Source organism: Rhinolophus sinicus, chromosome 5, assembly GCF_057876585.1.
Source record: "Rhinolophus sinicus isolate RSI-liver-muscle chromosome 5, RSI-T2T, whole genome shotgun sequence".
NCBI classification, from domain to species: Eukaryota; Metazoa; Chordata; class Mammalia; order Chiroptera; family Rhinolophidae; genus Rhinolophus; species Rhinolophus sinicus.
This window is the reverse complement of record NC_142505.1, coordinates 93,925,568-93,947,939: the sequence shown is the minus strand read 5'-3', so window position 1 is coordinate 93,947,939 and position 22,372 is coordinate 93,925,568. Positions and strand designations below refer to the sequence as shown.

General features: G+C 37.1%; 1 protein-coding gene across 2 annotated transcripts in view; it reads right to left on the bottom strand.

Annotated features, from left to right (window-relative positions):
* The window catches only part of SGCD (sarcoglycan delta), an 837,085-nt gene that overhangs the window by 509,784 nt on the left and 304,929 nt on the right, over positions 1 to 22,372 (bottom strand). For both annotated transcript variants that reach the window (XM_074313830.2, XM_074313831.2), the window contains one exon: positions 617 to 781. The gene's annotated coding sequence lies outside the window, so the exon portion shown is untranslated. The remainder of the gene's footprint in view (positions 1 to 616; positions 782 to 22,372) is intronic.

Genomic DNA, 22,372 nt, shown 5'->3' with positions numbered 1-22,372 from the left:
CACACACACACATATTTGTATATACATATATATACGTATATATAATACATATGTGTGTATGTATGTGTGACGATGACACACACACACACACACAATTCTCATTATAACCAGAAAAAAAAAGGGACCTCTTGACTCCAACTTTGAATCTGCCAGCATGGGTATGTATCTAAAAGAAATATAAAAAGAGCTCCCCAGAAGACCTTGAAATACAATGCAAAGCTTTGCCCAAGTTTCCTGTGGACATTGAAAATGGAAATTAACTGTGGGTCACACAGCACCACTTCTTTACTTACGTCTCAATCTGAAGTCTTATCACATTGGTACCGACCTCCATTTCTCTTTTGTTTTAGTCAGAGATACCAACATAAATCCCTTCCCTTGCTTTGTCTTACTGTCCCCTGGTCACCTCATCACAGAGGCAATGCAGCCTCCAGTTTTTTCCATTATGTCTTTATCCCTCCACATCCCACAAGCTGGTAGCAAAAGAAAAGGGCACCGTTTAAAAGTAAGAAGGGAGAAAGAAGAAAAGGGCATGAAGGGGAGAAAAGGCTATGGAAATGATTAAATGTCTTTAAATGTATTTGCCTCACAAAATAGCAAAATCACAAGTTCATACCTTAGCAGTCCTAATCTTCTTGAATCTTGAACACAGATTTCAGGGCAACATTGGGGTTGAGATAATCTCCTCAGGCCACTACCAAAGAGAGAATTTTCGTAACCTCCAACACGGGGTCCAATACAGCCTTCCCCAAGTCCCAGGAGAAGGCGGTTTCTTCCACGTCTACAAAAATCACAGGAGAAAGAAGATATTAACAATAAATAAATAAATACATACATATGTACATACATGCATACACAAATATAAAACTGTGATATTAAATTCCAGACCATTTGGTTTTAAGAGACTAAACAGAAGAGACCTTAAATTCCGATTGGCATAAAAATGCGTACATCTGAATGGATTCAGCCTTGTTTACAATCAAAGAATCATACAAAATCAGAAAAAAACCCACAATATATCAAGGCTGGAAGATTTTTGTAGGACAAGATTAGCCAAATTTACTCGTGTAACTTACAGGGAAACTGAAGATCAGAGCAGAAAAGTGTTTTCCCCCGGATGATTCATTACCTGTGGCATATTCTGACCAGTGAAGCAAGCAAACCTTTAGTAAACACAAACCAGGTGTGTAACACTGTGGCCTCGGCTGAAATGAGACCAGGGGACATGGCATCACTGCATCCTGAAACACGTTTTCACTGGGCTCCTAAGAGACCAAACGTGCCTGTTATCACTGGCCACTGTCTTGGCTGTCTCTGGTAGTTTTCCTACTTTATTCCTTTCAGTCAATGGCAATTCTGTTCACACTGTTGGTCAGCTCAAACCCTTCCAGGCAACCTTGACTCCTCTCTGTCATATGCGCCCCACATCCTCCACGACATCAGCAAACCCTGGTGGCACTGTCTTCACAGCACATCTAGTAATTGATCACTCGTCCCTCCTCCATTATTGTCACCCTAATCTGAGGCATCATGATAAATCTAGACCGCTACCCAGAAGGCATGCCCAAGCCATGGCTGGCACTCTCAACTAGACCCTTGAGTAAGACAGTGACACTCCCTCCCTCAAAAGCCTTCCACATCACCTGAAATCAAAGTCATGACAATGACCGAAAAGCCCACTTCTGATGCAGCTCTGTTACCACTGTCTTTGTCTCTCACTCCTCTCCCCTCATTTATTCCTCTCCGGCCACACTGGCCTAGCTGTTCCTCCAACATGCCTCTACATCTGCTTGAGGCTTAGGCACTCACAGTTCCCTTTATCGGGAAAGCTCTTTTTTCCCTCATTATTTCATCATATCTTGTGCCAGTGTTGCCTTCCCAATGAGACAAGGTCCCTTATTCTGACAGTCTGAGATTAGTTAGGAAATAGGGTGCAATGTTTTAGAAAGAGGTTTGGGGGTAATTACAGTTTCCATATCCTGGTTCCACCACTATGAAACGCTGACCAAGGCACTGCACCTCTCTAAGTGTCTGATTTTTCTGTAAAAGTGAGATGATAGAAATAGCTTTTCCTCTAAGATGCTTATGAAAATAAAATGAGGCAACACAGTTAAATTATTCATCACTATGCATGACATAAATACTCAACAAATGTTTGCTGCTCTTAATTTTTTATCTTTATTGTTGCAAGCTTACATTCTGCATGACATTACATAATTTTATCTACCTGCCTCTCGCTCCCCGCCAGAGTCCAACTCTTTTCTGTCTTGCATCATATAACATTGCTTTGGAGGCCTTTGGTGAGTTTGGGCAACTTTCTCTGGACCACCCCCAGGATCAGACGAGTATCACGACCCCAAATGCCCCCACAATCTGCAGGCGGATGGCAGAACTTTGTAACATGAGAAACTTAGGTTTTCTGGTTCATTTCTTGTCCTCTTGCTGATGCCTGGCAATTTGAGGATGATCTTGGCCCTAGTATTACAGCAGGCTGATAATAATCAAACCACAGTCTACAATTATTCCTGCATCCCAAAGCCAAGAAACACAACTCTGAAAGCAAACAATGCTGTAATTCAGCACAATGATATATGGACTTATTAAAGAAATTGTGCTGACTGCTTGGAGAATTCAAGTCTCCAGTCTATCCAAATGCATCTTTCTTTCTTTCTTTTTGTCCTACATGATATTAAGAAACTGTCTATGTTCAGTAATAGCAACATAAAAATATGTCACCTACCTTTCAGGTTTAGTTACAGTTACATCACAACCTAATAAAAAGTTAAGACGCATCAGGAAAAACTTACAATCCATTCTAAGTCACTGAAGGACTTGCTCAGAATGCATTTACTAACAAATGTTTACTGAGTACATAATATGTGCCAGGCATTTTCTTAAGGACCGGGGATGTGGTAGAGAACATTAAAGACTTTATTCCTACCCTCGTGAAGCTTTTATTCCAGCAGTTCTTTCTTTATCTTTTACAACTTCCTAACTTCTGCCCAGACATGGGAAGGCATGACAAACTCCTACAAGTTGCTGATTCACCAAATAAGTGATATAAGCTGTGCCTATATAAATACCCTAATTTTTGCTTGAAATAGAGAGAAAATTATGTACTTCTTGCTTTTTTCAGGAGACAAGGTTATTTCCTTAGTTTGCCCCTCACTCCATCCCCAGTAACACACTGCTTCTGAGTTGATCCTGGTTTATATCCCTCCTTCAGCAAATAACAGGAAGTTATTCACCAAACCCACCAAATACACTGTCCATTAACAAGATGCCACATGGATGATAGGGTATAGAGGGCACTGGGCCAAGAGGGAAAACTTCAGAAATTCACTTTTCAGAGATCTTTGAAAACTACAATTGGGTTAATGTGGTAAGAAGGCAAAATAAACAGAAAATAGGAATACTATCAAAGGGAATAAGTCTCCAGAAACGACATACATCTTCAATCACAGTGTCTACATGAGCAGAGTGCTAATCATAGAGGTGGTGGCACCTTTGCCTGTCGGCCAGCCTTGAACGCATCAGGGAATATGTCATTTTTCTTTTTCTTTTTTTTTTTTTTTATATTAAGTTTATTGAGGTGACAATTGTTAGTAAAATTACATAGATTTCAGGTGTACAATTCTGTATTACATCATCTATGAATCCCATCGTGTGTTCATCACCCAGAGTCAGTTCTCCTTCCATCACCATATATTCAATCCCCCTTACCCTCATCTCCCACCCCCCACCCCCTGCCCCCGTTACCCTCTGGCAACCACCAAACCATTGTCTGTGTCTATGAGTTTCTGTTTCTCATTTGTTTGTCTTGTTCTTTTGTTGCTTTTGGTTTATATACCACATATCAGTGAAATCACATGGTTTTCTGCTTTTTCTGTCTGACTTATTTCGCTCAGCATTACACTCTCAAGATCCATCCATGTCATTTTTCAAGAGGTATCAATTAGTGGCTTCTCTGATGGCAGCGTGGGAACCACACCTCAGTGATGGTTGGGCTGCACTGAATGATTCCTGTGAGTATAAAGCTCACATAGGCACTGCACTGATCTGCAAATGCACTGGACACACCCCCAGAGAAGCCGGTGTCCAGAGAGGCCATGACCAGGGAGAAAGGAATCAGGAACTCTATAATGGACCTTAGGATTTTTAAGAGAAAGTGTGCCAGGAGTAAAAGATGAACTATAAGTTCAATCTATGCCAACAGGGTTTGGTCTACTGGGAACTGGAGAAACATCGTATAAGGACTTTACAATACATTTGAAGGAGAACTGGGATTACAGGTACGCCGCGTGTACCACACATCCAAGGCTGTGCCTCACACGCCTACACACTGCATCCACACTGCCAGCGATGCTTTATCATACGTATACTACATCCATTTGCCTATAAGGAAGGTGAAATTTGGGGACATTAAGTGCTTGAAATCACATAAGTAGAATTTGACAGAGTTAAAATTCAGAACCAACCCTGGAGCTTAACTGGAGTGGGGGTGTCCCCACTCTGAAAATCACAATGAATTCTTTCCTGGATTCTAGTTCTACTTAAACCTGATTCTGATCAGGCTTGGAAATGCCATAGTTTGAACTCCAGGAAGAATTCCACCTCCTAAGAATGGTACTGTGAAAACTGGTCCAGCTCAGTCTCTGCCAATGAGAGTGAAAGCACCCAGATAGAAAAGGGCAGTTTTCTCCCAAAGCCATAGAGGAGGCCACACCACTCACTGGAACACGTGCTTCCTGAGCAGCAGAGATAGTGAGCCAAGTCACCATTGGTGGTGGGGTCTTGGTTTGCACAATATTAATTACATTTCTTACTGGTTGATATTAAAGAAACAATGCTGGGCCCGTGACATGTAAAATACTGAGGGAATCTAGGTGATCATCCGAAACTGGAATCACTATCCTTGGGTTCAATATTAAAAACTTTCCTGTCTATTCATTTCTAGTCTGGACACCAAACACTTGAACTGCTAGGGAATAGCAAAAGACAATTGGTGGCCCTGGATTTTAAGGATTTTAGAAAACACCTAGTGACTTTTAGACAACAGATCGCTTGCCAGTGTATCAACACCTTATTTCCTTAACTCGTTAGCCATTTAAATTGAGTGGTGAAATCAAAGGGACTGTAGAAGAAAAGTCACTGCACACTTTAATGGAATGTTGGAGCATTTCCTAGCATCTGGGTTAATGGCCGATCTGTAGTCTTCTTTGCTGTTTAATGAAATGTTTACCTTAAATTTCATAAAGGGGGTCAGATTCTGACGATGTGTAGACAGTTGACAACAGTGGCTCAGAGACGTGATGTTAAAACTTAGTGTTTGCAGAAGGAACAACACTCACCCTCATCTTCCCCGTACACACTCACTCACTATCCCTCTAAGTCTGACATCTGCTATTTCAGGTATCTACAAACACAAGTCTACCCTTCGCATTAAGAAATTGGTCTTTGTCGCCAGAAAAGCAGTACTTGTGTACAATAGCAAGTGTACATGAGTTCTGTAAATACATCTGCTCTTTGTATGATTCACACAGTTAGTCATCACTCCTCATAAACTTCCGTACTTGTCTGTCAACCAACATGCCACGTAGACACCAGCAGAATTCACAGTGGCACCATGCTGTGCCACCTGGCCTCAAATCAAGACAGTGGGTGTTCTGTGCTGCCTCAAACCTAGACAATAGCTGAGTTCACCACCCGGTTCTTATCTCAGATTGTGGGGACAGAATTGGGCCACAGGCTTAGATAGGCCAGTGATTAAATTACCACAGGCATTTTAAGTGGCAGTTTTCTATGTATTTCCAACACAATAAAGAAAATGATTAGAAAGCATACTGGACCCCCAAAACACTGGCCCCTAATTTCCTACGCAGTCACACATGTAATTTCGATCCACAATATTCCACCGCTGTGAGCACATGAGGAGCATGGTCAGCAAAACCCTGTTATCCCAGGAGACTGCCAACAGGACACTTTTCTGCCTCCCTACCACACACTCCAAGGGTAATACTGGTTCAAAGTATTCGATCCTTGCCTGGGTTTGATTCCAGGCTCAACTACCCACTATCTCTACCTTTGGGCATGTTATTTAACCCCCTCAGTGCTTCATCTGCAATACACAAACCCTAATAATACCTACCTCAAAGGGTTCTTTGTGAGGATAATTTTAATACAATGGTGGTATGTTTCAATTAACAAAATGCATGTATGTTATTAATTCATAATGCTATGAATTTTCTTCTTTATTAAGTGGGCATAATAACACCTTCACTGTCTCTTACATACATAAGAGGGTAAAAAACAGTAATACGTGTGATAACACATTTATCTCTTGCCTAGTAGGCCAAGTCATTGAGAGCACGAACTCAATGTGCCACATTTATTTCTTTGAGGCACAGAGTAAGGATGCACTTTAAGAGCCAAGGCATAGACATAATGCCTGTACATGGACATAAATAAATCCTGTATGTATAACACCATTCACTGAGTGATGTCCAAACAAAACTATGCCATTCCTTTGCTGACTCTATGGCAGCAATCACAAAAGGCTGGCCTAGAGAATTATCAGGTCTCCTGACATACTGATGTGTTGGGGAAACCCAAATAATCTGAGGGTAAAAGTGGTAATGAAAGCTCAATTGATTATCATCATTATCGGTAATAAATAAGAAGAGTCTCAGAAACTATGATTTATTTAGCTTATATATGCCAGCACTGTGCTGAGCTTGTGTGTGTTCATGAAATGCTCCCAATACCCTAATGAAGTAGTGTTTTTAGGATTCCCATTTTGTATATGGGAAAAGGGAAGGCTTAGAATGTTCAAGTAAGTTGTACAATATCATATAGTGTTGACTGGCAGCCAGAAGAGTCTAAGCCTGCCATCTCGGCTTCCAACCACTGCCTGCTAAGCTGTGAACTCTTCCTTGTGATAAAAAAAAATGTAAATATGTTTTCCCAGTTTATTATTTATCTTCTTACGTTGCTTATGTAATTTTGTGAGGGGGGTAATCTTTTCATTTCCTAAGAGCAAAGTGTTAATATTCCTAATATATAAAGATATTCTAAAGATAGAAATAAAAATCATCAATAATTGTCTAGAAAAATAGGCAAGGGATATCAACAGGAAGTTTAAAGAAAAAGAAATGCAAATAGACTAAGAACTCAAGAACACACATAATGAGAGAATTGCAAATTATGGATGGGAAAATTAGAGCATCAATGAGAGTAATAATTGAAAACGATTAAACCACTACAGATGTATTTAAATCAATGGGTTTATAATGATACTAAGAAGAAAAAAAGAAAATCGGTCACCTTTGGAGTTCTGGAGAATCAAATCATTTTGAAAAATGGTAAATAAAAGAAAATCAAGCTTTTGCTCTGCTTTTCCTTGTGACTTATAATCAAGGACTGATGAAAGAAAGTTTCCATTTTTAGGAGTTTTTTACCAAATATAAAAACAAATTAACAAAATTTGAATATCAGCATTTTGTGATCCCTAATGAAATAGATCTAGGTAATAATTATCAGTAGTTGTTAACACCACAGAAGAGAGATTTCACATGCCTCCTGATAGAAGCACATAGCTTCACCTATAAAACAGTCTGGCAAAAAGCATGCAACCTGAATTAAATCTGCTTGCTTATAGGAAATGCCAGTGACTGAGAAATTTGCATCGCACGGATGCAATCAATAACATCCAGACTATGGGACTGTCTACAGGACAAACAACCCTATTGCCTTCAACAAGTAGATTACAAGGAAAATAATGGAGAGTGATGGACGACCTATGAATTAAGAGAAACTTAGGAGACATGAAAGTCAATTCTAAAGGACAGAACTTACTTGGGTCTTGATTTACAAACAAGATGGAAAAAGAAGAATTACAATCAGTAATTTGAAAAGCGACTAGATATGTGATAGGACTAAATAATTAATATCTTTGGTATAATAATGGCATTGTTGTATTTATAAAAAAAAGTCACCTTTTAGAGATGAATACTGACACACTTAATGAAGACATGGTCTTACGGGGGGGAATTAGCTCCCATCGGGGCTGGGCAATGTCTAAAACAGGACTGCCAATACACTGGTAGCTCGTGCAGCTGGCTTATGGGTGGGTACATTCCGTTACCGTGTCCGTTTTACTTTAATATGTTCTTTTTATTTTATTAAGGAAAATTTTAAAAACTATTTGCCAGATACAAGCACATATACATTGTATGATAAAGCAAGTTTATAAAAACAGTAATAACAGTTTTATCTAGGTGGTAAGGTTATGTACTATTTTGACCTTTTCAATTTTCAATTTTTTCTAGTAATAAATGTGTGACTTATTTACAGACAGAAATGGAAAATTTATTTTCAAAATAATTTTCTCCATGTGAGGATTTAATCATCAATATTTTGTTTAAACAACTGGGAAGCAAATATTGCAAAACCTTAGGATTTACTAACACTGGGTGGTAGGCACACAATTATTCAATATACCATTTCCTTAATGTTGAAAGTATAACATTATATAGTAAAACATTATAAAAATTGAAAATGCAATGACTGTCCTTTATCTCTGTTAGGTCACATTGAATACCTTTTCTCCAAAATAACCTCTACAAGCAAAAGTGTCACACAGTATAAAATATTTGCACTTTAACCATAACTCTAAGATTTTTGCAACAATGCCTGAAGAATTATGTAAGAGATTCTAGGAATCTTCCCTATGTGGAAGCTCACAGGATAGGAGTCAATCTATATATTTTTAAATATTTTCATTCTTAGAGGAATAAAAAATATGACACAATTTATTACATTGAAAGGATTTTATCCTACTACTGTTAAACATTTAGGAAAAAGTCTTAATCACACAGTTAAAAATATTTCAAAGAAAAGAACTGGACTGGGCCATAGCAGTCAGACAGTTGAAGCCTATTATTTTGCAAATGAGAAGGCTGTGGTTTGTCTAAAGGCAGAGAAGTGGTTGGGGTCAGATGGACGACAGAGACCAGGTCTCTAATGCCCAGTTCTCATCTTTCACGACCAAGTCACACCAGATAGCATCTTACCAAACACTTCTACCATCTAAGCAAAACTACAAACCTGCGATATACCTATTATCAGAAAACTGGTAAGAATATCTAAGACACAGGACAAGCTGTGGTTTGTGGGAAGGAGGGGTTTATTTTTATATAGACTGATTATTATAGCATTTTTAGGTTGACAGCAAAATTGAGCAAAAAATACAGTTCCCATATATTCTCTGACCCTACACACGACGCCCCCTCTGCCAACAACAGCCTGCACTGGAGTGGTACATTTGTTATAATTGGTGAACCATTATACTGGCACATCACACTCACCCCAAGTCTGCAGTTTACCTTAGCGCTCACTCTTGGTGTACATTCTACGCGTTTTGACAAATGTATCCACTCTAATAGCATCAGACAGAACAGTTTTGCTGCTCTAAAAACCCCCTGTGCACCATCTATTCATCTCTCCCCTGCCCTGGCAACCATGACCTGCTATTTATTTTTTTCATAATTGTGTCTTTTCTAGAACGTCATATACTTGGAATCATACAGTATGTAGCCTTCCCAGATGGGCTCCTTTCACTTAGCAATATGCATCTAAGTTTCCTCCAGGTCTTTGCATGGCTTCATAGCGCATTTCTTTTCAGCACTGAATACTATACCATTGTCTGAATGTACCATAATTTATTGATCCATTCACCTACCGAAAGGTTATTGGTTGCTTCCAAAGTTTGGCCATTAGGAATAAATCTGCTGTGACCATCTGTGTGCAGGTTTTTATGTGGACTTAAGTTTTCAACTCGTTTGAGTGAATTCAAAGGAGCATGATCGTTGGATGATAACATATGAGTGTGTTTAGCTTCCTAAGACACTGCCAAAATGAGGTCAAAGTGGTTGTATAGAGGGGTTTAATTTTTAAAATCAACACCTAAAGTGGAAAATCACACATAACCAATGTTATTCTAAAAACATCTTAGGAAGGCAGCACGTTCAGCCTGACATTGTAGATCTCAAAAGCCACTCAGCTGTTAATTCTGTTACGGCAGGGGATTTTTTATACCTCCCTCTATTCCCAGTGGTATTTCTAGTACCTAGATCAGTGCTGCTACATATGTCCTCACGTCCTCATTCAGTGTTAAATGAATAGATAACCCCAAAGGAAAAAAATCCTTTCCTTCCGTTTTGTAGCAGACAGTTGTTTGTTTGGTTGACAAGTGAAGACTCATCTTAGAGGTCTTGCAGTGTGAAAAGTAAGTATTTTTAAACAACAGACTATCACTCCTTTAGGCCAAGTATCCACCCCGTAAGAGGGCTGAAGGACTGAGACAGGGACAGAAACAGAATCCAGCCTCCCCTGTTACTGTGGGCATTGTGCTCATTGCATGGAATGAGGACAGACTCCTCTGCACTGTTTAAATAGTTCTCTATTTGCCATGCACGTACAGTTGAATTTACATAAATTAAATGCATATAAACTGAGACTCCACTCTAATTGCAAAACTACTGCATTGGAAATAAGCTTTCATTGAAATTACATTAGAAACCAGAAAGATTAAATTAGATTTAGAAACATATTTAGCCCCATCAAGAGGTAGATTACAGAAGAGTTTATAAAACAACACGGATACTCATTGTAGGCCGGCAAAATGTCCGGGTAGGAAAAGGAACAGCTTCATCACGTGGGGACAAGGACAGGAAAGTTGTCATTTCACTTTGAAGCAATGACTATGGAGTCATTCAACCTACTGAACCAAATCCCTGCTCTAAGAACTTAAGCCTACTCCTCTGGTCTCAGTTGCTCATGCTTATAAAAGAAGAATAAAACCTAGGCTGTTGCAAGGAGAAAGACTATATGTGTCAGGTCTAGCACCCTGGTTTTCAATTTTCAAAACAAAAGAAACACAAACAGAACCGTAATAACAATTATTTAAGTCTAGGTACGAAGTACTGGGAAATGCAGGTTTGCTGGTCCAAAGTCTGCCCACATTGTCGGGTTCCCACCATTGCACAGGCAAAGTTACTATTTAATATTGATTCAGAGTCCAAGAGCCCTGTGGATTACATAAATGTGCCTTAGATGGCTTGCTATTATTTTTCCCTCTCCCTTCTCACCAGACAAATGTGAAGCTAAATTAGTCACTTATCATAAAGTTCTCTGAAACATTCAAGTCGAAAGAAAGGCCCGATAATTGTTCTTAGCCATCTGGCACCAAGTAATGCTCATGAACTTACATGAACCATTTGGTAAAAATCCAAAAACGTCTATCTTAATTTTACATCTCACTTACTGAAAGTTCTAAGTTGACAAATTTCTAAGAAGAGAAAATGGTTTATTAAAAAGGAAAACAAATGAGTATATCCTCGACCTAGTTCACAAGCACATAGGAAAGCTTTAAGAAAATGCTACACCTCTAGCATCCAGTCTTAACTAACAAACTTCTGACAAAAATTACACACTTGACCTGTGCAATACATGGACGCACACAGACATATACACTCATAACACACACTGTAAAGGATAAGCAGTGGTTGCTTTTACTTCCTATGTCTTTTCACAGGAACAGCAACATATCATCTTACTGAGAAGGCCGTGAAGCTGCCACCAAGAAGCTCACCTGCAATGCCTCCGCCATGATGGCGAGCGCTCCGTCTACTGGCCTAGACTGAGCCCTTGCAAGCAGATCTTCACTTACCTGGATCATCATAATAGCCTGCCAACTGGTCTCCAATCAATTCGTCTCCAGCTGACTCCAATCCATTTTCTACCACACAGCAGGAATGAGCTTCTAAAAGCAAACCATTTCCCCTCCTCAGTCTAAACTTCCCAGAGGCTTCACACTGCCCTTAGAATAAAATCCCAAAATCTTACCATGGTTTAGAAGACCTCCCGAGACTGGCCTCTACTCCACCAGTCTCATCTTGTACCATCCACTCCTGCCTACTCAAGATGCAGCGGACATACTTGCTACTTTTCTAATACTGTGGAGCGCTGTGCTCCTTCCGGCCTCACGGTCCTAAGCGTATTGGAGACAGAAAGTATGACCTTTACTCCACATTCCCCAAAAAAGAGAGATGAAAACAGAGTTGGAGATGACTGAGGATGAGGTGGGCTCTCTTTTCTCATTCATGAGAAGGTTAGGTTCATTGCCCAGCTGTGTTCCAGGGAGGTTAAAGTAACTGCTTTCTTCCTTTTATACTGGAAATTTATCCTCCTTTCTGCACCCATATTTTCTAGTAAGTTTTTCTCATGTAAATGCTCTGACTCATTATTCCCTCCCCATCCAAAATCTCGGACACGTAACAACATATTTATCCTCACGACGTACGTAAGCTGGCAACCGGGAGCTAAATTCACTTCTCAAGCAGGGTTGGAATCAAGGGAGCCACTCTCCTGAAGTACTTAGAATATTACTTATATTTAAATGGTATTATGACAAGCTCCAGCTTCTAAAAATTACTGGATATTACTCTCAAAATAAAACATTACAATTATCTCCTTGGAATGGAATTCATTTTATTAATTTGAAAAGTTATCTTGAACATTGGGGAGAGAACACTTATTTGAAGAACAAAATTGCCAACGTACATGAAAAAAGCTTATTTCTGAGAGGAAATGGGAGAACAAAAAAACTGCTTCATGTTTTCTGAGATTCATTATGCTGACGCTAATAATCAACTTAATTATAAGTTGAGTGAAAAATATAGTCTTAATTTCTTTACAAGATGATATTGGGGCTTATTTGGAATAGGAACTTAGTACCAATAAGCTAAAGTAGAAATATGGCTATTATAAATGCAAAGGAAGAAATATAATAAAGCTTTAGGGAAGTCAGTGAACAGAGAAAAATAATCAGTAACAGTAATTATAAAATCTAAGTCCCATTCATATGTGTTGACTCATTTCTTCTTCCCAACTAACTTATTAGGAAGGTTCTATGATAATCTCCACTTCACAGGTAGAGAAAATGAGCAACTTGTCCAAATAACAATGCTGGGATTTGAATCAAGTTGGTTTGACTGTGGGGTCCACACTCGTAATCACAGCACTGTGCTGCTTCCTATGTCTTAAAGTCAGATACAAAGGAATATATTAAATATTACAGGTGAATTGCTACCTCCCAATAATGCAGGAACAGAAACTCACAATATTATATAAATGAAGAAAACTATGTAAGTCTTAGAGATCTTCTGACATACCCCAAATGATGCAAGATCTTCTGATTCCTAATCTGTAGGTATCTTTAAGAGTTGTGGCTCCTTATTTGGCAAATATACGTGGAGTGACTTTGAAAGACTTTGTTACTGTCTTGACACCAGGCGATAAATGGTTTTTCGTACAAGGCCTAGTGGGATCACTAAGGGATACTCTTCACCCTGGGTATCAAAGAGAGGGGGGCTTCCATGGGATCTGAGGCTGAAGAGTGTTTCTCTGAATGAAAACATAAGAAGAGGGGAAGAGATGTGAAGAGCTTTCTAGGCAGAAGAAACTACATGCAGAAGAGCCTGGATGAGAAAAACTGTTCTTTCAAGGAACTTAAAGAAGTCCTACATGGATGAATGAGTTACATGTCTTCAGGATAGAGCATTATAACCAATTACAATGGAAAAATTGGGATGAGACCACACAGCACCATGCAAGCTACATTAGGGACTTTAAACATATTAAGCTTTTTTTTTTTTTTTTTTAAGTTAAAGTTTATTGAGGTGACAATTGTTAGTAAAGTTACATAGATTTCAGGTGTACAATTCTGTATTACATCATCTGTATATCACATTGTGTGTTTACCCCCCCGCCCCCGAGTCAGTTCTCCTTCCATCACCATATATTTGATCCCCTTTACCCTCATCTACCACCACCCTCCCTCCTTACCCTCTGGTAACCACTAAACTATTGCCTGTGTCTATGAATTTTTGTTTCTTCATTTGTCTTGTTCTTTTGTTGTTTTCAGTTTTATATACCACATATCAGTGAAATCATATGGTTCTCTACTTTTTCTGTCTGATGAAGCTATTTTTAAAGTTAAAGGAAGAGCAAGGCGTCTGGCTGGCATGGCCACCCCAACTCCCAATCCCACTCCATTTCTCCACTGCACTATCCCTACCACAGAGAAATCAGAGAAGAACCAAACAAAACTGAACGACTGAGATCCACACGGGGGCCGAAAGGAAGAGGATGAAGCCAAGACATGAAGGGAGAAGAGAGAAGAAAGAATGCGTCCAGAAGAAGAGGAGTTTACTTCACAAGAAGGAAAACGACTATGGGATGACTGAGCGATGAAATTAAAGACTGATCATGGTATGTTGAAGCCAGCTAGCAAGAGCCCCATGTTAAATTTTCATCCGGTTGTTAAATCACTGGTAACAGGAAATCAGATGTGTTGGAAGTATTTACCATGTTTCCCTGAAAATAAGACCAGGTCTTACATTAAAGTTTGCTAAAAAAAAAAAAAAAAAAAAAACGCATTAGGGCTTATGTTCTGGGGATGGCATCCTGAAAAATCATGCTAGGGCTCATTTTCCGGTTAGGTCTCATTTTCCGGGAAACGGTATATTCTGAACATTGGCAAATGCTCTAAAACAAGGCTTTTCTTTTTGGAGAGCTGGTTTACCAGTATTCCACTGCCTACATTCACCGAGGACCTGGCGTTACTGTCACTGTTAGACAGAAGTAAGTAGAATTTTTGGAGCCATTTTTGAAACTTCCCATTTCTCTATGGATTCTTCATGTCTCAGAAAGAGTAATACAGACCTAAAATAATAAACTGTGGTGATTTTTATTGGCCCCTGTGTTGGCCTGACCCCCTTACAGTGAAGCTAAATAGTGAACTTGATCAACCCTCTTATCTATGCGTTTCTAACCATTTTTGTAGATATACAGCTCTATAAAAGGTATTAAATAAAAGCAATACATTTTGCTTAGGAAAGGCCATAAGACTCGGTAGAAATTCCATCTGTGGATCATACCAATTCCCTCAACATCCTAAAAGTAAATACAGTTATGAGTGATTAATCTTGGTAACTAATACAGAGGTTTTAACCTGAAACCATGGATGAGCTGCTAGGGGTTCTATGAATCCTCTACAATTTATGCAAAATGTGTTGTTGTTTGCATTTTCTTAAGGAGAGGGACATGGCTGCTGATCCAAAATAAGATTTAGAACCAGTGACTTACAGACTTATTCCAATGTAAGCTGGTGGGGTAATGAGACAGCTACTGCCTGTCTCCTAGAATGATAAATATTGTAAGTTAGTTGTAATTGCCAACATTATTTTCTTTTAAGGATTCATAACAGATATTAGGAAATAATAGGCAACGACTCTGGAAAGAAATAATGCTGGGCAGAAAAATAAAGTGGAGTGATCATATATCACCTTTAGAAACACTTTTAATTGGACCTAAGCTGATAAGTACCCTTTAACACCGAGATCAAACATCAAGGGGAAGAAATGTATTCTCCAATCAAAATAAAGCATAAGCAATAGGATGCACATTTTCCAAAAATCCCCAACAAAGAATTTGAGTATTTCATCCTTAAGACACTGGATACACTAAAACAATGCATCCCTCAAGATTGAACAAATTAAAGGTACATGTCAAAATGTTGTGTTTTCATATACTCAACACCACTAAAGGGGGGATTAACTTCATGGACATATTAGTGGACAAGAAAGAGAATCAGTAGTATCTGTCTCCAAAAAGACATTTATGTGATACATGTGCCCATCCTAATGTGCTCCAGAATTTTTCTTTTAGTAGTATGCTTCAACATGGTGAGCAGTTAAATATAGATGATTAGTCAGTACGTGTTTAATTACATACCAGTATTTCTTGAAGATTAAAAATGTCTGCAATTCAATTATCCCCACATAGCAGGTCTCATTTTCTACTCATTTAGCTTGGAACAATGTAGTCACAAAATATATTGTCCTACATTAAAATCTGTTTGATAGTACTCCACGGAGCTGATTTCAAAGGGGAAAAATACACCTGCTTCACATCTCAGGGAGAATACAACCTACTACTTTTATCTTTCTACATTCACATGGCTTCTAGAGCACAGTCGTGACCCCCTCAGGGCCCCTTTTCTCCATCACTACTTTGACACAACCTCAATTTTTACACAGCTAGCCTTCAAATCAACTCATGTAAAATGGCTAACCTTTCATCTAAATGATCTCAACTCTGGTTTTGACGTCCTGTCCCTACACCTAAGTAAATCATCTGCAGAGACTTGGATCATTGCAGTTACCGACACAATAGCACTGACGAAATCTTAAGTGATCCTTTGCACAGAGAGATCATTCCTCAGGAGAAAGAATAAGAAGACAGTGTTTCAGTTCCCAATTTAAGGTACAAGACCCAGAAAAACAATTTAAAGTATGTAAGAGGTACTTGGAATAATTTATCTGATTACACATACTGCCAGTATTTTCCTTCATGTTTTTGTAATGAACCTGATCATGGAAAAACAAATTTACGTCTGTTTTCTGTGTCATTATGAGCTGAGCTCATTTGGTGCAGAAAACCTACAGTTTAATTGCTTGATTTAAATTTGGCTAGTAGAATACATACTGAAACATTACCCTTTTAATTATGTTAATTTATAACTGGAAAGCTAAATTTAAAAAGGCAATAACATTAATTATTTACTTGCCCATTAAAGCAGAATATGTATTACCAAGCTAATTGGTTTCATAAGTCTGCCAAAAAATTAAAAACAAGTTTGTTCACTGATTTATACGGGAAAGGTATACATATTCTCAGCAGGTTCCTTGCTTTTTATTGGATTACAGAAAAATGGGTGTAAAATACTTTCTCTAAACAATACTCCACATATCTTCTTCCTTCCTGGGTTAAAACACATTTTAAAGAAGATAGGAAGGAACAGAAGTGACATTTATTCAATGCTTATTCTGTACCATACTTTACATGTATTGTCTCATTTAATTCCAGAGCTGAATAAAAAAATTAATTAGCATTATCTCCTTTATGAAGATGAAGGTTCAGAAAAATGTTTTAAATTTGCCAAGGCAAGAAGGCAAAACAATCAATCAAATCCAGAATGTGCTCCAAAAACAATCACAATCTCACACTTGGCTATATTATTACAATACCTGTTATTCCCAGCAGGCTGGATGCTTGCTGACTCAATATGATTCCCTATGAAGAAGACATGTTTTAAAGTCAAAATCAAATTCTTTAACGAAAAATGTATTCATAGCTCCTTTTGGATACTGGCATAAAAAAATAGCCAGAGAACACAATCAAAAGCAAAGAAGTCATAGATTAGTGTATACCCCAGCGACATAAAACCAGAATAACACAAGGAAAAAGTCTAACAAATACACTTGAACCTTATCTGTAAAATGGAATTCGGTATCAGGCATGTTCCTTTTAGACTGCAATTCAACAGGGGACTTACAAATTAAAAATTATAATACCCATATTACCACCCTCTTGGGCATATTGTGAAAATCAAATGTGAACTGGGATAAGAAAGAGCTATGAAAAATATCAAGCATTATGCTAATCCAAGTTAGTACAATTAGTATAAGACTTGTTGCACCTAAATAATTCCCATGGAATTCACTCTGAATTCATGTGGACACTATAATTTAGCTATATTCTCATATAACTAGAAAGGCTTATAAAATTTCTCCAATATAAAGTTTAGCTATTATCTAGTCCAGAGGAAAATTTCATTAATATGTCATCTTAACAAGGGACAATTAGCTAGCAGTCTTTAATTAACACTCAATAAAATAATATAATATGAAATAAGAATGCCTTCAAAAGGGCTTGGGGTCATTGTATTCATTAATATTTTACACAAGCTTTTTTATACAAGGGAAAACAAAAATATTAAGCATGTTTTTATGTATGCACACTTTAAATAATACAACTAAATTGCTAATGGTTATAGAGCAATTTGGGTCATATTAATACGTAATGAAAAGCAAATTTGTGCATTTTCTAAGAGAGGTTTAAATTATACTCTAAATGTCTGCAAGTGGACCAGGAAGTCAAACAATATTCCACCTTAGATGACTCCCTGAGATATTTCTAAATGTGGCCTGATGGTTTTAGAGATTTTATGTAGTAGTTCCAGACCTAATGTATCATAATAAATTATCATCTAAGATTTCCATGGAATACTTTATATATCATTCATTATGATGCTTTTTGCTGAGGGCTGGGTCTGAAACCATAGGGATTAGGTTTAAATTACACTTTGGTTCTTTTTTATTCAATATTTAAGAAATATTATGTTATTTGCCTGTGGGAAGACACAGGCTATTTCTAAATAGAGGGAAAAGATCATGTACATTTTTATCCCTTACATCATTAAAATGGAAACATTTACTTTTTTATTGTGTTAAACTAAGAAATGAAGACATGAATCAATGCATTCAGTATTTACTTAGGGCTTACTAAGTACTAAAAGGATTTTCAAATCCTTAGATCACAAATGAAATGGTTCTTTGTGATTTGTTATTTGTCAAAATAACTTATCACCACCACCCACAGCAGAATAATATTATTCAGCATGACATCCTATGGGCCAATCTTTCATTTTCATTTATGAAGTCTTGGGTGGAAGTGGGAGATTTACACATTACTTTCTATCCAACACTTAATTCTTCTGACATCAAGGAAATCTGGATTTGCAATAGCAGTCAAAACCCTGCGATTTCACCAGAAATAGCTAAAACCTACCAAATCTAGAAAATCTAACCCAATTAATGAATCTTGTATAAGGAATACTGTTAAGAATTGCACAAAAACTTTGTAACAAATTAAAGTTAAAGCAATGGATATGGCCTTTGGGTGAACTATTAAATCACATTTTACTTGCTGAAACATGTAGAGCATTGATAGAAAAATACCATTTAATCCAACATGGTTTTGCCTCTTTTGAACTATAAATGTTTGTAAGAGGAGATTGTGGGGGCAAAATAAACATATGCAATAGTGAGCTTTTCTTGAGTTCCTGGAATAAACGTTATTTAAAAGCTTGTGTACTACTCTATATATGACTTCACTCATATGTGGGATATAAAACTGAAGGCAACAAAGGAACAAGACAAACAAAGAAAGAAACAGAACTCATAGATACAGAAAACAGAGGGTACCGGGGAGGGGGGAGAAAGGATGGTAGAAGAGGGTAAACAGGATCAACTATATGGTGAGGGAAGGAGAACTGACTCTGGGTGATGAACACACAATGGGATTTATAGATGATGTAATACAGAACTGTACACCTGAAATCTATGTAATTTTACTAACAATTGTCACCCCAATAAATTTAATAAAATTAAATTTAAAAAAAAAATCTCTCAATTACCAGCGGAACCCATCTTTATATCCCCCTCCCTCACAATTTGCTCAATTTTTTTTTTTTAATAATTTACTAGTTCCTAATTTATCTTTTTAAAACTTAGGATTTTGTTCTAACAGGTATGATTACAGAAAAGCACTATTGCAATAGGGAAAAATGAAGATACCAAATGATTAGATACAAGAATAATAATCATTCTTGGATTTCTAATAACAAAAAGAATAGCTTTGATAAGAAATAAAGATGACTAATGCTGCCCATCTTATTCTAAAGAAATAAATTTTAAAAGAAACCATATATCCACGTACACACATACTAGAGACATCTGCTGATATGCTGGACATATTTCTCTTCTCCCTGATAATGATTAATGTTATGACATTTCCAGGAGATAACACTCTGAGAAAGTATAAAAACCATATCCCTTTTCATGCTTTTTCTGTTTCTGTTTTTATTCGCTTACTGGAGGCACTAAAACAGAAGGAGAGGTTTGTTTATTTTGGTTCTAGGTTGATTAGCATGCTAACTAAGTTGTACCATCACTTAACCTAATAAAACTCTCACGTGAACAACGATTGTTGCTGTAGCTTTTTTTCCCCTCATTTATTTGCCGGTAGTATGACAATGCATCATTTGGAGACTGCTCTGCTCCAATATGGGGCTGTGCAAATTGGAAACAAGTGGAAATTCAAATATACATACAGTCGATGGCATATGTATAACATATATCATATATATATATTTCATATATATATATATGATCTATATATGATTATATATGTATTTATTTGTGGAACAAAAGTAATATTGTGAAAATCTTTACCTCATAGAAAAGTATCAAGTAAAAAATGAACACTTTCCCACTTCACACACTAATATAAATAATAACTGGGTATAATAGTTATGTATTGCTGTATAAAGAACTATTACGAACTTAGAGGCTTAAAACAAGACATATTACCACAAAATTTTTATGAGTTAGGGATCTGGGCAGCATTAACTGGGTCCTCTGATTCAGAGTATTTTACAAGGCTGTGTTGGTCAGGGTTGCGGTCTCATCTGACACTCAGCTGGGGTAGGATCCACTTCCAAGCTCATGTGGTAGTTGGGAAGATTGAGCTCCTTGTGGGCTATTGGACGTCCTTGCCATGTGCACCTCTACATATGGCAGATTGTTCCATCAAAGCTATTAGAGGACAGAGTCACTAGAGTAAGTCTGCTAGCAAGATAAAAGTTACAATTTCTTGTGTCTTAATCATTGTAGTGACATCCTGCCACCTTAGACATATACTATTGGTTAGAAGCAAGTCACGAGGCCTACCATACTTAAGGGAAGGGAATTACACACAGGATGTGGATACCAGGAGGTGGGATCATTAGGGGTTATCGTAAATCTTCATGCCATAGTGGGTATGTAAACAAATACGGAAGCTCATTTTCTATATACACTTTGGCACCTCTGATGTATCCACTTACTATATCACGATCATCCTCCCATTGTGGTGTAGATAGATCTACCGTAGTCCTTTGAATAGCCATGTAGTATTTATTTATACATGTAGTTTCCTATGTCACATCTTTTGAAATGTCTCCATTTTCCTTGGCTTTTTTGTTTATGTACAATCTCAAGATAATGCTATTTTAAAGTGGGAAAGTTAAAGGGACCAAAATAGAAGCGAAGTTTCCACACTTCATTTGAAGCGGTAAAATACTGATTACAGTAGACTGTTGTTACAAGGCTATTTTTTTCTGGGTGTAACAATACACAGAGCAATTACTACAAAAACTGTACAAGAAGATACACTCAAACACACTATAACAAGCAAGATAAAATGCTTAAGAAAAAAAAAAAGTTCAACTAACCTGTAGGAAGGCAAAAAAAATAAATAAATAAAATAAACAACAGGAAACAAATGAAAAGCAAGTAATAAAATAAGTATAAAATAGCATACCTAAGCACTAATGTATTAATTTTTGAAAGTTTCTATATATTTTTAACAGCTTTATTAAGATATACTACACATTTATTTTACTCTTTTAAAGTACATAATCACAATTACTAGTATATTCAAAGTTGTATATCCATCCTAAAATCAATTTTAAAATAAATTCAATATACATATTTATTACCCCGCAAAAAATTCCAGATCACTTGGTTCTTATTCCTCCAAATTTCCATTCTCCCAAGTCCTAGACAACCACTAATCTTTCCATGTTACAGATATCCCTATTTTGGAAATTTCATTTAAATTGGATTATAGAATATATCATCTTTTGTGACTAGCTTCTTTCATTCAGTATAATGTTTTCAAAGTTCATCCATATTGTAGCATATATTGGAACTTCATTTATTTTCATTGCCAGATAGTACCCTATTATCTGAATATACATTTTATGTATTCATTCACCAAACAATAGAGCCTTAAAATAAATAAGACAAAAACTACCCTGTTTTCCCAAAAATAAGACCTAGCTGGACAATCAGCTCTAAAGCGTCTTTTGGAACAAAAATTAATATAAGAACCGATCTTATGCTATATTATATAAGACCGGAAGTTATAGCATAGTAAAATAAGACTGGGTCTTATATTAATTTTTGCTCCAAAAGATGCATTAGAACTGATTGTCCCGCTAGGTCTTATTTTAGGGGAAACACAGTAAAAAGCTGAAAGGAGAACTGGGCAAATCCACAATTATAGCATTTAGCACTCCCTCTTAATAACTTACAGAATTAAACAGAAAACCAGCAAGGATATAGAATAATGTGAACAACAATCTAATTGAGAAATATAGAACATTCTACCCAAAAATAGCACAATACACATTTTTTCAAGTGACCATGGAATATTCACCAAGATGTAACACAGTCATGGGCAATAAAACAAACCTGAACAAATTTAAAATAATTGATTATGTACAGAGTGTATTCTCTGTTTATAATGGAATCAAACTAGAAATCAGTAACCAAAAGACAATAGAAAATTCTCTAAACACATG